At 35.7% G+C, this 15,012-nt stretch overlaps 1 long non-coding RNA gene and 1 pseudogene across 1 annotated transcript in view; one reads left to right on the top strand and one right to left on the bottom strand.

The window, feature by feature from the left end:
- LOC118605207 overlaps positions 1-15,012 on the bottom strand; it is a 222,379-nt gene that overhangs the window by 128,456 nt on the left and 78,911 nt on the right. The window lies entirely within an intron of this gene.
- LOC118605722 lies at positions 12,085-12,203 on the top strand (annotated as a pseudogene).

Genomic DNA, 15,012 nt, shown 5'->3' with positions numbered 1-15,012 from the left:
GCAACAACAAAAGAGTGAAACAAACAGAAAAAATACACGGTACATAAAGAACATTCATCGGGAAAAATACAGCCACAGAGAAAATAAAAATTGTGACACATCAAACATTTCGTTATAATGTGTTGGATACTATAAATTGGCTAATTTAATATCCATCCAACTCACTTCTAGCTTTTCTAGCGGGTGGAAAAACATAAAGTATCGTTTCTCAGACTCCTTTTTAGCCAGAGTTCTGCCTATGACAATGACCCACTAAGAAAAATCACTCGCCTATGACTTCTAGAAAAAAAAGCTAATAATGGGATCCATATAGGGAGGAACAGATTTCGTGGCAAGCACAGGGATGGAGGTCACTGGGTCAGGGCCACTGGAGCCGTCTCCAGGGTATGGTCCTCAGCGTCCTAGGTGCTGGCCTTCGGCAGCATTTGGTTTCTGCTAGAACATGGCCAACATGTGGTTGGGCACTCTCCTGGCCGTACAGTGCCCAAGGCTAGTTTCCCGGCCCCACAGAATTCATATTAGATGATTAAAGTGAAAGGAATTTATCAAAGGGTTTTTAACAACTCACAAACTCTATTGTGTTAAGCCATGTTCTTTTTCTACAATTTGTTGAGAGTTTTTACCATAAAAGCATGTTGTTATTTTGTCATATGTCTACTTTGAATTAGCTTAAGCAATAAAGGAGAATTTCTCTGTTCATATAATTATGTGTCGGGGAAATGCTAGAATCTTCTTTCAGGATAATAAAATCTGGGGACTTAAATGCTCTCCCCATACATAGCAAATTTAAAAACTTATCTCTAGAATAGAGAAGAAAGTTAAGTCTAGTGATGATTAAGAATCTGGTAATGGTGGAAAATTTATAAAATGTTAAAGTGAGACTTGTTCTTGACTTCTAACTATATCAGTAATTTGACATCCAACCTTTGACTTATAGACCAATAACACATTCTTGATTTAAGAACAATAGTCATTGAAGTTGTAGAAATAAACACCACCACTTACATTACCTGGCGGGGTCTACACTGTAAAATGGCCCTCGTCTTGTTTATACTAAGTTTGGACTGAGGGAGATGTGGCATTTACCTACCAGGGGTCATTCCAGGTTACCTCGCAGGAGGCTACATAATATCTTTGAAACCCTTACAGTTCTTAGCTGGTCTCCACTTGATACTCTCAAGCCGAATACCAGAGGGCGAGGAGTGCTTTAAATCAAACGTTAAGATTCCGCAGGCACAAGGGGAGCGTGAGCTGTGGGATCATTGGAACCGGGGAAAAAAATTCAGTTCGCTCACTTATCACTATTTATTCTTGAATGAGTAACTTAAGCCTGAATTTCAATTTCCTCCCCTGTAAAACTGGCTTAAAGATATCGACCTCATAAGGTTTTTGTGAAGTTGAAATAAGGTAATGAGTACAGCGTGCGGTACACAGAGGAAGCCACATAAATGGCAGCTATGATTTAGACCCGGTCATGCTGTATTTGCATAGTTTACATTACATCTTTTTCAGACTGTGTACATTTCAATGTAGCCAGTGCGTGAGAAGTGATATTCGTGCTGTAGTAAAAGGAAATGATGGGCGAATTGCAGAATTGATTTATGCTTTCTATATATCTCAAATCTAGATGAATCTCAAAGGAGAAGGTAAATAATTGCAACCAATAAGCAAGTATTGAGTCAAACTTCCTTCGAGACAGCTTCCAGATGCTCAACATCACTAGTTGTAAGAGAAATGCAAATCCAAACCACAATGAGCTACACCCTCACACCTGTTATAATGGCTGTTATCAACAGGACAAGAAATAACAAGTGTTGGAGAAGATGGAGAGAAAAGAGAACCCTAGCACACTGCTGGTAGAAATGAAAATTGATGCAGCTGCTATGGATACCGGTACAGAAGTTCCTCAGAAAAATTAAGGATAGAATTACCATTGAATCCAGGAATCCCTCTCCTGAAATTTTTGAAAACACTTACTCATAAAGTTACGTGCCCCTATGTTCCGTGCAGCATTATGCATAATCACCAAGACATAGAAACAACCTAAATGTCCTTCAACAGATGACTGGATAAAGAAGATGTGGTACGTATAGATAACAAATACTACTTGGCCATAAAAAAGATAAAATACTGCCATATGTGACAACATGGATGACTCCTGAGAATATCAAGCTAAGTGAAATAAAGTCAGACAGAAAAGGATAAGAACCATATGGTTTTACTCATGTGTGAAACGAAAAGCAACAAACAAAACAAACAAACAATGATGGTTACCAGAGGGGAAGGAGGCGAAGGGAGAACCAGGATGTTAAAGAAGGTCAAACACGTGGGGAAGAAAGGAGACTGGACTTCAGGGATGAGCATGCGATGAAGCATACCGATGATGTGTTATAAAGTTGTACACCTCAAATATATATAATGCTATTGACCGATGTTATTCCAATAAATTTAATTGTTAAAATGGCTTTGAAAGGTTTAATTAGCCATACTCGAATCTACGATTCTTTTTAATTGAAGAAAAGTTGATAGTCACAAACTCTGCTTTATTAATTGTAAGCAGAAAGAATTACTGTGAAAACACAGAAAAAAACATTTTTCTCATTTTGAGTGAATCTTCTGTCTGCATCAGTATGTCAATAAAATTCTATACAAAGTTAAACTTAAAAGCATCTACCAAGTTTCTTAGAGAACTTTATTATTACTTCAAAGAAACTAAATTAAATTGCTACTGTAAAATATTCTCTGATTTCCCACTTTTTCAAAATCACAATAAAGATACATCCCCATGGCTTTTTCATTTCTTTGTGGGTTACATAGAAGGTCTGAATTTTTCTTTTATTTTTTAGACAATTCAATATAAGTCATACATAAGATAGTATTTTTCTCCATAATATGAGTATAAGAGTTTCGCCGAAAAATATTTATATTGCTTCTATCTCTAATAAAATCTGCAAACACCTGGGCAGAGTATTAAAGAGAGCTCTCAGCTTTTTCCTATATTATGTCTTAGACTGCAGGAAATGCAAGAAACTCGCATAGTTTTTCTCTCATAGGAAAGAGAAGTTTTTAAATTATTACAAAAATAATGTGTGCTTATTATTTTTTAAAAGATCAAATAGTAGAGGATGGTATGAAATAATCCTAGTCCATTCTCCCTGAACTCACTCTCAATCCCACTAGAGGCAGCCACTGTCCAAACATTTTGCATTAAAATAGCAAAACGTAAACATGTTTGCATAAATTTTATGATTTTTTCACTTAAAATATTTTTAAGTTATTTAAAGTCAATGTTTGTAGGCTTACAGCAATCTGTTAATAGTTGTGGATTATTGCATTGAATAGCAATATCATAATTTATTTACTCTATTCCTGATAGTGAACATCTGTATCTATTCCAGTTGAGTTTTAGTAATATAAATAGTGTTGGCCCATTCTTTCAATTTCACAAATTATTATTTTTTATTTTGCTGAACAAGTACACGAGGGAACACAAAGTTTAATGCCTATATTGTTTTTGTTTGTTTGTTTGTTTGTTTTTGCCCATAGCCAATTCTGATATCTTAAGTGATCATCAAAATGATCAAAACCTTTTTTGTTAATTTTATGTGACCGTTTATCACATAATTGTCTTTACAGATTTTGTGAGGACTTGTCATATGTCTCAGGGAAGTTTTCATCTGTATTATCTTCCAAAATATAAAAATAAAATCGAGACTTTTGAAGCAAACTGCTACTCTGGAAATTCCAAGGTATTTAGATGACCGGAATACAAGTAAAATGAATTTCCTCTTTTTGACGCATTACTTTGCAGAGGGCGGAGGTGAAGGTGATTGGATTTTAGAGTGTGTAACACTGCATTCAAGCCCGGTTCTGCCATTAGCTGGTTATGCAATTTTAAAAAATTACTTTGTATTTTGAAACCTCAGTTTCTTCATTTGTAAAATATGGGCAATTATAAAAATTAGCTTTATATGAATATAGGGACGTTATGGATTACAGAAGACGTGCAAGTAGAACTTCTAACACAGAGCTGCACACAGTGTACATACTATATCTCAGCTTTTATTATCATCGCCATTGTAATTTTTTTTAATAAAACCATTATTTGAATCACCCTATAGTTGACTCTTCACCACATATAAGATAAAATAATCTTAATTCCTCTCAGCACGATCTATCTGGTCTTTAATGACATGTTCTACTGTCCACCTCTCCAGCTTCCTTTTTTGCTTTTTTTCAGCTTTACTAATGTATAATTGAAAAATGAAAATTATTTATATTAAAGTACACAACATGATGTTTCGATATACATAAACATTGTGGAATGATTGCCACAATTGAGCTAACCAACTTTTCCATCACAGCTATCTTTTAAAAAAAATTGTGGTGAAAACACTTAAAATTTACTTTCTTAGCAGATTTCAATTATACAATACAGTTTAATTAGCTATGGCCACCATACTGTATGCTAGATCTCGAGGAAAACTTGGTACCCTTTCTCCAACATCTTCCCATTTCCTCCACCACCCTGGCCCATGGCAACCAGCATTTTACTGTCTGCTTCTGTGTATTTCGCTTTTTTAGATTCCTCATATAAGCGAGATCATGCGGCAAATTATCTTTCTGTGTTTGACTTATTTAACTTGGCTTATGCGCTCCATATCCATCTACGTTGATGTAAATGGCAGGATTCGCTTCTTTTTTAAGACTGAATAATATTCCATTGTCTATATAGACCACATTTTCTTATCCCATTTATTCATTGGCTATTATAAATAATGTTGTGGTGAACATGGGAATGCAGATATCTCTTTGACATCCTGATTTCATTCCTTTGTATATATACTCAGAAGTGGGATGCTGTGTTACGTGATAGTTCTATTTTTATTTTGAGTAATCTTCATGCTGTTATCCATAATGGCTGTACCAATGTACATTCCCTAAAATAGTATACCAGGATTCTTTTTTCTCTGAATCCTTGCCAACACTTGTTATCTCTTTTCTTTTTGGTAACAACTATCTTAACCCATATAAGGTGGATCTTGTGGCTTTAATTTGCATCTTCTCGAATGACCAACTCTTACCTTGTTAATCTTTTCTACTGTTTTTCTAGTCTCCATTTCATTTATTTTTGCTTTACTTTTTATTATTTTCTTCCTTCTCTTAACTTGGTTTTTCTTTTTCTAATTCCCAAAGGTATAAAGTTAGGTTGTTTATTTGAGATCTTTTTTTCTTTCTTTCTTTCTTTCTTTCTTTCTTTCTTTCTTTCTTTCTTTCTTTCTTTCTTTCTTTCTTTCTTTCTTTCTTTTTTTCTTTCTTTCTTTCTTTCTTTCTTTCTTTCTTTCTTTCTTTCTTTCTTTCTTCCTTTTTAACATAGGCATTTATCACTAAATATCGCTCTTTTAACACTGCTTTTTCAGCTTCTTATAAGTTTTGGGATGTTATATTTCATTTTTGTTTGCCTCAAGCTACTTTTTATTTTCCCTTTTGATTTCTTCTTTGACTCATTGGTTGTACAGGACCATGTTTAATGTTTGTGTATTTGTAAATTTTCCATTTTTTTCTCCTGATTTCTAGTTTCATTACATAGTAGTTGGAAAAAAATAGTTGCTATTATTTCGGTCTTCTTAAATTTGTTAAGACTTACTTTGTGACCTAACATGTGATCTATTATGGAGAATGTTCTATGTACACTTGGGAGGAATATATATTCTGTTGCTGTTGGATAGAATATTCTCCATGTGTCTATTGGGTCCATCGGTCTATAGCCTTGCTCAGGTCTGCTGTTTCCTTATTGATTATCTGTCTGAGTAATCAATTCATTGTTGAAAGTAGGGTATTGAAGTCCTCACTATTATTGTAATGTTGTCTATTTTTCTTTTTAGTTCAGTTAATATTTGATTTATATATTTAGGTGCTCCAATGTTGGGTCCAGATATATTTATGATCGTTATCTCCTTTTGATTTATGTTCATGGTGTTCTGTACATACCACTTTTAAAGAACTTACAATGTCATTGTTATTTATTTGTGTGTCTCCTTACCTCTAAACCAACAGTTCTTAATCCTTGGGGGAGGGGGTGGATGGGAGAATGGGTTAAGGCTTCTTTTAGATGCAGTAGAAGATGTCAATCTTCTCCTGTTCTCTCTCCCATTTAGAACCCATGCCCTAAGCTTTAGAAAATCACAGAAAACTCTGAAACACACTCTTGTTCCAAAGTTAACTATATCCAAACTAGACTGTGAGTTTTAAAAGGCAAAGGTAGTTATTTTCCCTTGGTTAACTCTAAATGTCTCGTACCATGTTTGACTCAGAATAAGAGTTAAAAGTACTATTTATCAAGTAAATATTAATTTACAATTAAAAAAAAAGCCAACTAATTTGTTAGCCTCTTCTGACCAATAGGACTAATTTCATGAGTACTTTCTGAACATCTGCTACATACCCAGTGCTGTTTAAGTCTGCCCCATGCACCACTCAATCCCTCTAAAATAAATTATAACAAATAAAATTAGAGATAAGATTTCCTACTATAATCTCATAAAATTAATAATAATTGGATTTAGGAACGTATTCTTCAGGGTCTTAAATATGAATTACATGACAAACAAACTCATATAAAATAGAGGTCTACAAAAGTGAATTGGGTAAATATTTCAAAGTGCTTAAAATTTCTGAAATTAAAAAGGGCAAATTCTTACTCTTTAAAGGCTATCGTGACAAATTATAAATCAAAATTTAAAAATCAGAGTTAAAGCTTCTGTCCTTCATCCCAATAATAAAACTAAAAGATTGGTTTGGAATATGCTCTTTGAGATCTTAAACGTGTGCACTATGACAACAAACTAATTCAGTCTATGTGGTTGAACCTTTATACATTTTAAAAAGTAAAAAGTTTACAACTCTTATTGTGTTCCTTATACTGAAGAGTTAATAAACTAGAAAAAAAAACTACTGACAAAAGAAAATTAAAAATACGAAGGCTTATTCAAGAGCCATGTTTATCACCAGCAACACAAAGTATGAAGGCTAAGTTCATCATTGATTTTTATACAGTAAAATAATAATATTTATCCATTAATTATAAACCAAAACTAAAATGCTCTGTTAACTATAAAAATCTCCCTTGAGGGTAATCATCAAAGTCTCAGTAAATGAAATTCCAATTATTCTAGGCTTTGAACTAAACTCAATTTTCATTTTACTGCACTCTGCTTTCAAGAGAAAACTGCTATAAATACAAAAGCATACTGAGACAGAAGATTTATTTTGGTTTTCACTTTTTAAGCAAATTGCAACTACCCAACAAATATTTATTTTGGACATTTACCATATACAAGATAATTTACTACATATGGTAGAGGACTAGATAATAAAAGACCTATTCTCTACCATCAGCAAGCTAATGACTAAGAACATCCACTTCTGACCAAGATGGTGTAACATAGGGTAGATTTACCGTCTTGCCTGAAACAATCAATAAACCAAAATAATATATGAAGCAATGGATTTCTGGACAGTGACCATAAAGAAATGAAAGATAATTTAAAATTTAAAAAATAAAAAATTCTCCTTTTGAAAAGACACTATTTAAGAAGATTAATAGGCAAGTCAGTGACTGGAAGAAAATATTTGCAAAGCACATATCTGATAAATGATTCGTACCCAGAATATATAAAAAGTTTTCAAAATTTAATAATAAATCAAACAGCTCAATTTTAAAAGGAGAAAAGACTTGAGAAGACATTTTACTAAAAAATATATATATATGAATTTTCATTATTCATATATATTTATATTTTTATGAATTAAAATTATATATATATGAATGAAAATTAAACACATTAAAAGATGTTCATCTTCATTAGTTTGGGAGAAATGCAAATTAAGACCATAATGAGATTCTACTACATACACGTCCATTTCAATGGCTGAGATTAAAGGTTGACCATAGTAAGTGTTGTGAGGAAATGGAAGAAGTGTGGTTCTCCTACACTAATAGCAGGAATGTTAAAAAAAGAAAGAAAGAAAGAAAGAAAGAAAGAAAGAAAGAAAGAAAGAAAGAAAGAAAGAAAGAAAGAAAGAAAGAAAGAAAGAAAGAGAAAAGAAATAAAAGCATATATCCCTACAAAGACTGATACATAAAAATTCATAGTAGCTTTATTTATAATTGCCTAAACCTAGAAACAACCCACGTATTCCTCAACAGTTGAATGCATAAACAAACAGCGGCATATCCAGACAATAGAACGCCACTCAGCAATAAAAAGAATAAGTTACTAGTACATACAGCAACATGAATGAATTGCAAAATAATCATGCTGAGGGGGGAAAGCCAGAGTAAAGAGTACATACAGTATTATTGCATTTTTATAAAATCCTGGAAAATTCAAACTAATCTATCCTGACAAAAAGTTATTCACTAGTCGCCTGAGAAAGGAAAGATGAGAGGAGGGTGGTGGGGGTCATTATAAAGGGCCATAAGGAAACATTTGGGCGTGATAGATATGTTCATTATCTTTATTATTGTGTTGATTTCTCATATGTATACAAATGTCAGAACTTGTCAAATTGTACCCTTTGAATGTGTAGATGTCAACTGTACTTTAATAAAGCAGTTTAAAAACATTTTTAAGAAGGGCACACACACAAAAAGGGTATGATCTTGCAGGCACAATCAACATGTAAGCATTGAACTCTGACCCCAGCCAAGTTATTGAGGACCAAAATCCATGGAAAGGAGAAAGAGTAATTCTACCTAAGCACTCAAGTAATGAGGGAGCATTTGAGTTGGGCTTTGAAGAATGAAGAAACATGAGGAGAGGGAAGAGCGTTCTAAGTAAAAAAATAAATGGTAAAAAACCATTATATCCAAGTACAGAGGTAGAAATGCTCAGATGCAATTCCAGAAACTAAAAGTTTTGCAAATGTCTGGAACATGGTGGGCTGGTAAATAAAGATAACACCATGTGGATAACTTAATAGTTCAAATAAATTTGCGAGAGTCATAAATCTCCCTGGTATCTATACAGTTTCATCACTTAGAAGTTCTACTTATACATAAATGAAGGAGACAATTTTGCTATGCTTTCTGCCATGACATAACAAATACGCTTCTTTCTCTAATTTCCAAAAACATATTTCTCACTTCCTTCTGAATGATCACCAGCGGAGTTCTCCACTGTTGATTTTCAGTCTGTTCAAAGCACTTTTTTGTCTTTTTTTTCTATCATGTGCCTCAGCATTCATCCTTCCAGCCATTTCCCACTGCTCAATTCCAAAGCTACTTCCACATCATTAGGTATTTGTTATAACAGCATCCCATATCCAGGTACCAAAATCTGTACTAGTTCCTTATGGCTGTGTAACAAATTACCATGGTCCTAGGGGCTTAAAACGATGCACATTTATTATCTCAAGTTTCATGGGTCTAGAGTCTGGACATTCCTTAGCCGGGTCCTCTGCAGGGTCTCACAGAGCTAAAATCAGGGTGTCCATCAGGCTGCATTCTCACCCAGAGGCTAGGCTGAGGAAAAATCTGTCTCCAAGTCCATTCAGATTTTTGGCAGAATTCATTTCTTGGTGACTGTATGACTGAGGGTCCCTGCTTTTTGCTGACTTGATTTAAGAGACCGCCTTTCAGCCCTAGAGGCTGTTTAAAATTCTTTGCCATGTGTGCCTCTCCAAGAGGACCAATTAGTTCATCAACCAGCAAGGAGAGTCTCTAGCTCCAGTCTCCTCAGTTGAGACTTATGCAATATAAGGTAATCATGAAAGTGCCATATTCTGTTGGTTAAAAGCAAGTCCCAGTCCCAGTCTGTACTCAGCAGGTGGGGCTCATTATGGGTTACCTTAGAGTCTGTCTGCCATTGGCAGGGCTCCTATCCTGATCCCAACACTTGCTTGCTGTGTGACTTTGGGTAAATTCTTACTTATGCTATGACTCTTCATACATAGCATGGGAAGAAGAGTACTTATACATTTGTTGTGAGAAGTGGTATAACTAATATAAAGGGTATAGAAAAACGCCTGGCACGTATCTAGAATTTACTATATTGTATCTATTATTAGTAGATAATGTATAAGTTGAAGGGCTTCCTCAAAGGATTCCGAGTCGGGAAAAATATGATCAAAGATGAGCTTTAGGAATATAGATGACCAACACCATCAGTATGCATTTGAAATAAGGTATAACAAAGTTTCTGGTTAGGTGCAGAATCCCTGTGTTGTTCAACTCCAGGGAAGACTATTCATACAGAACACAAAGCGAGTATTGCTTCTCGTGATTGAGCAATGCAGCAACCCAGCAGGATACCCTATCTATAGTTAAGATTCGAATAAAAACATGAGAGGCTTCCAAATGTTGATCGGTTGATGAATAGGTAAATGAAATATGGTACAGCTATAGAATTCAACCATAAAAAAGGATGAAAGACATGTTATGACATGAATGAACCTTGAAAACATCGGTGCATGAAAGAAGCCAGATACAAAAGGTCATTTATTGTATGATTCCACTTATATGAAATATCCAGAATAAATAAACCCATGGAGACAGAAGGCAGAAGAGTAGGTTCCTAAGGCCAGAAGGAGGAAGGATGGGAGACTGACTACGTAATGGACATGGCGTCTCCCTTGGGGGTGACGAACATGCTTTTAAAGTAAATAGATGATAGTTGCACAACACTGTGACTATACAAAATGCCACTGAATTGTACACTTAAAATGGTAAATTTTAAATTATGCAAATTTAGCTCAATTAATAAAAAAGAAATGAGGGCCTGAACTTGAGTGTTAGTCATGGGACTCGGTGGAAGGAATGTATAAAATGTATTAGACAGGAGTAGAAATAAGAAAATCCAAGACACCATTTGATAGAAGGGCAGGTATGAGAAAGAGAAGCTAGAGGTGACTTTGAGATTTAGGGCTATGTATCTCAGAAGATGGATCAATGCGTCAGCTATTAACAACAAAGCCTCAAGTCATAGAGTTCTAGGGTTGAAAAAGAACCCTTTAAGAATTCGATGTGTGGTTATTTGATATCTGAAATCGATGCCAAGTAGTCATCTAATTTATACCAGGGAAAACAGATGTTTTAAAAAGTGGGATTGGGGCCAAATGCCACATAAGAATGGAAGATGCAATAGGGAAAAGAGGTGAGGGGTAACTATTAATTACATACTGCTTCTAAACCACCCACTGTCCTCAGTAATATGCATTTATCATCTCATTAAGACTTACCACCAGCAGCCAACAATCAACCTGTAAGGACTATATAGTAGATATTTGCTTCTTTTCTACTACTATTGGTCTCTTGCTATGAAGGATCTAACTCACGTCCATTTAACTCCATACAACGAAAGTGGGCCTAAGTCTCACCCAACCCTCTTTTAGACCTGGAGAGGGACACAGATCAGGCCGGAGTACCCAACTCCACCTCCACTCCCTGCCACAGTGACGATTACATATGTAGCTCCAATATCCGGCCCAAGCAGTTTTTCATAGCTGTTTTGTTCTCTTGATGTTCTTCTAAGATTGCTTAGCTAAAAGGATAGAACTACATATGCCAGTAGTCATCTGTCCCACTATATCAGGAAGGTCTGCTTGAGAATAAAATTAATTTATGGGGAAGTATGCCAAGAAGTGAAAGGCCCCTACAGAATTCTAACGACGTTTCATCCTCAAGACGCAATCAGCCTGAAGCCAGACCATTGCCTGACTCTTCAATTATAGAAACAAATAAATCAAATCTCTGTCCCTCTTAATTTTGCTAATTTTATTTTTGTTTCTTGCAGACCTGGTCTCGAAAACTGGACTTTCAGCCACGTCTTTGAGGCGGAGACTCAGCAAAGGCTAAAGAAGACACAGCTTTCTCCTCCTGGCCAGAATTCTACCACTAACTAAATACTGTTGACAATTTTCTGCTATTCTTACTATTTCCTGTTACTACTACTACAACTAGTGCTATCAAAGCACAGTAGTTATCACTGCGACTATTACTACTAAAATTATACAACTATTATTACTAATTACACTACTATTATAACTAACCTCGGTATCCTTGATTTAAAAATGAAAAGCGCTGTCAACGGCCATGCTACCCTGAACAAGTCCGATCCCATCTGATCTCGGAAGATAAGCAGGGTCAGATCTGGTTAGTACTTGGATGGGAGACCACCTAGGAAGACCAGGTGCTGTAGGCATCAAAAAAAAAAAAGGGGGGGATTGTAAGCGGACAGGGTCCTTGCATTCTGTGACAACCAAGGGTTGCCTCACCAAAAAAAAAAAGGAAAACACCGTGCTACTCACTTACATCTGTAATCCTTACAGGAGCCCTGAGATACTGTCACTACCCAACTTATGGAAGAGGAACCTAACACTCAAGAGGCCAGATTATTTAAAAGGAATATTTTAAGCCTGTGTTGAATGACTTACTGTGTTTCATGTTGCTGACTATGTATTGGTCTTTCTACGGGGAACTGACCACCCACATCCCTGCCAAATGAGAGAGAAGGACTAAATTGCCATGGGTAGCACCCAGCTATGACTGACTGAATTAGGGATGGCACACCTAACTGAAGGATGGAAATTCATCCAGTACTTAGAAAGCCGGGTCCTGACATGGAGAATGTACGTGGGGTATTCCTCAGAAAATTATACAATAAAATCATTGAAAAGTATTTAACCAGTGGTGGAGTTAGAAGCAGAGAGGATGCCAAGAGTAAGTTAAGGTGAAGGCGAGCCATTCTCAGGGGGAAGTCATAAAGAAGCAGAAAATATGAATAATAGAGGATGTCAATCCATAGAGAGAAGAGAAATAAATTGGTTCACAGAGGAAAGCAGGGAAGATGTCAGAAAGAGAGAACAGATGGCCCCTGAGAGAGACGAGGGGGATAGCTGGTCCCCGAAGTCACTGTGGTTCCTGATGACTGCAGGCAATTCGCTCTTATTTCACAATTCGGGGTGTTTGAAGGAGATTACTGTTCCTTGCAATGAAACAAATTTAATTAGAAGTCTGGACTACAAAATAGAACATTGGACACGGGAAAAACAAATCACAGTGACATTAATAAAGATTTTTGCCTTAATGCTGGCTGGAAGCTCCCACCTTCATCCCAATTACCTATTCCAGGGAATAGTATTGACGCCCGAGGCTGCTACGGGTTGAGTACACAGGTATGAAGTAGAGGGTCTTAGCTCTGAAAGCAGCCAGGAAAGAGGACCAGGCATGTAATGTGTGAGTTGCAGCAACCTTCCAAACACTGCCTTCAGTGCTGCTATGTGATGAGAATTAATGTTTATAACAAGATTCTACCAGATCTTAACCTGGAAAATGTATACCAGACTCTCTATAAAGCAGAAAATGACATTTAAAAAAAAAAGATTTCAGTAAACAATTGTTGGAGGGTATTATTCTACTAGTAACTCAGAATCAACAAACACCCCCAATGTCTATAGACCCCCAAATTCTGCTTTCCAATGGCGTTTCACGGGATAAAGCACATTAAGCTTGAGGTTGTGCCAAAAGAATGAATCTCAGTCACTCAGAGTGTGACATTGTGGAAAGGCAGGAGCAGACTTATTCCAAAGGGACTCCAGCCCCCAAAGGCATCAATGCCTCAGGTTATTAACCTCGGCTGAGTCATTTATATGCCGCAGTCCCTATTCTAAGTGCTGTAAGGGGAAACTTTCCTTTAGAGCTCAGTGGCTCTTATTTCTATCTCCTTTCCATTTACAGATACTCTCCTCAGGGAAGAGTTAGTTGAAAATGTCTTTACTCTCTAAGCATTTGCTAGGGAAAGAAATGGGGGAATGTTCAGCTCTAACTCAGAGATTGTCTGGGTGAAGTGAGGATTGATTTCCTAGAGACTGGACCAGTCCCTAAACAGAATTTCACCATATTAAAAGAGCAATGCATTCTCCCATGAGCGTCTAGACTAGAGAATGACACTCTGTTGCCATGGCATCAAAAATACTAGAGACAGAAATAAGTGCGTTGTGATGGATACAACACCTACATGGCAAACAAATTTCCCCAAATTTTTTGTGTAACTTGAACATAAATTTAGTTCAATAAAATGAGAAAAAGTAATGGAAGAAAAAGCATTCTCTTCCCATAATTTTCCTTTATTTCTTCATTTCCTTTTTTTTTTTTAACAAAATAGTCTGTTTATATGATCTGTCTTTATATCTCTCTTGTTTTAATGTGCATCTCCCCTAGGTAGTTTTAGCTAAGTGCTTAAATACGTGGACTTTAGAAAGAAGCAACAAGGTCCACAAAATTATATTACCACATTCTCCATTAGAGTTGAGTTAAAGATTAATTAAAGTGGGTTACAGGCACGCCTATACTAAACATGTTGCTTTTCATGGCAAAGTTGTTTGGGTACGCATCTAAGTTTCAAATATACAGAGGTAAAACAATCCAGTAAACAGCTTCCAGGTAAAGTGATCAGGAAAGCATTGCTTCATCCACATGAGAGTTGCAGGTAAGATAGGGAAGGGGCAATCACACTTCTGCTTTAAGAGAAACTTCATTCACTAGAAAACCTTGTCCTTATTAAGAAACAACGTAGGAAGGCCCAAATATTGCAGTGATTCAAATTAGGAAGAAAAGCTTTTTTTGAGAAGGAGACAAACTAAGGGCTTTTAATTCTCAAATTTATTTAAAGCTGAGATAGTGCCAGAGAAAATATGAGAACATCATTTGTGGAGATCATGCTTTATGATTACTCTCATTTTATGTTTCCTTCATTTCTGGTATTATATTAAGTCTCTTTCAGAAGGATAACTTAGCAAAGGGAACAAATCCTCAAGATCTAGTTGGCCCATTAATAATTGCAGTAGTAGTAGTAGTAATAATAATAATAATAAATAATAATATAATAACAACAATGACAACAGTAAATTTGTTCACTGAATAGCCAGACACTGAGCTATTTCACATTTCAGGCTTATTTGAACAGAAAAAAAAAATCTACAAGATAGGAAAGGTTATACCCATTTTAAATT

This window comes from Rousettus aegyptiacus, unplaced genomic scaffold, assembly GCF_014176215.1.
Source record: "Rousettus aegyptiacus isolate mRouAeg1 unplaced genomic scaffold, mRouAeg1.p scaffold_m13_p_7, whole genome shotgun sequence".
NCBI lineage: Eukaryota > Metazoa > Chordata > Mammalia > Chiroptera > Pteropodidae > Rousettus > Rousettus aegyptiacus.
The sequence above is the reverse complement of the archived record's forward strand: the minus strand, read 5'-3'. Positions and strand labels throughout refer to the sequence as shown.